Source organism: Arachis duranensis, chromosome 5 (assembly GCF_000817695.3).
Source record: "Arachis duranensis cultivar V14167 chromosome 5, aradu.V14167.gnm2.J7QH, whole genome shotgun sequence".
NCBI classification, from domain to species: Eukaryota; Viridiplantae; Streptophyta; class Magnoliopsida; order Fabales; family Fabaceae; genus Arachis; species Arachis duranensis.
Window position 1 is genome coordinate 69,404,287 of NC_029776.3, and position 1,286 is coordinate 69,405,572.

A 1,286-nucleotide genomic window follows, 5' to 3' on the forward strand; every position below is an offset into this window, starting at 1 on the left:
TTTTTAGAGAGAATTGGTGAGCCAAGGGATTGGGATCTAATCATATAAGATTGCCAAGCAAAATTTAATGAATGCATTGGTTGAGGAAGGGATAAAAATGTTTTGATTCGGAGATCTCAATATCTCCTGAAACCCAATGAATTCCCCATTTCTGATCTACACTTTCTCTTTACATTCTGCAATTAAATTCATGCAATCACCCCGATCCCTTTTTAATTTCAGCAATTTAGCTTCTTGCTCTTTAATTCATGCAATTTTACATTCCGCAATTCTCATCTAAATCTTGATTCTGCTCAACTAGAACACACTTCTAATCCGAATTGCTCACTCAACCAATCCTTGTGGGATTCGACCTCACTCTATTGTGAGTTTTTACTTGACGATAACCGGTGCACTTGCCGGAAGGAATTTTTGCCGATTGTGCAATTTCCTAAAATCGTAGCTATCACACTTCCCTCTACAAAACTATTGGGAGCAAATCAACACCTCCCTAGGAGAATTGAGTTCCAACATGGGACAATTAAGGGTGGAGCACCAAGAACATTCTATCCTCCTTCATGAAATTAGAGAAGATCAAAGAATCATGAGAGAGGAGCAACAAAGGCAAGGAAGAGATATTGAGGAGCTCAAGCACTCCATAAGATCTTCAAGAGGAAGAACAAGCCGCCATCACTAAGGTGGACCCGTTCTTTAATTTTCTTGTTCTTTATTTCCTGTTTTTCGAATTTCCATGCGTATGTTATCTATGTCTGTGTCTTATGATCATTAGTGTCTTAGTTTCTATGCCTTAAAGTTATGAATGTCCTATGAATCCATCACCTTTCTTGAATGAAAAATGTTCTTAATTGAAAAAGAGAAGAATTGCATGAATTTTGAATTTTATAACAGATTAATTATTCTGATGTGGTGGCAATACTTTTGTTTTCTGAATGTATGCTTAAACAGTGCATATGTCTTTTGAATTTGTTGTTCATGAATGTTGGCTCTTGAAAGAATGATGAAAAAGGAGACATGTTACTGAGGATCTGAAAAATCATAAAAATGATTCTTGAAGCAAGAAAAAGTAGTGAATACAAAAAAAAGAGAGAGAAAAAAAGGGGAGAAAAACGAAAAAAAAAGAAAAAAGAGAGAAAAAGAATAAAGTTGTGATCCAAGGCAAAAAGAGTGTGCTTAAGAGCCCTGGACACCTCTAATTGGGGACTCTAGCAAAGCTGAGTCACAATCTGAAAAAGTTCACCCAGTTATGTGTCTATGGCATGTATGTATCCGGTGGTAATACTGGAAGA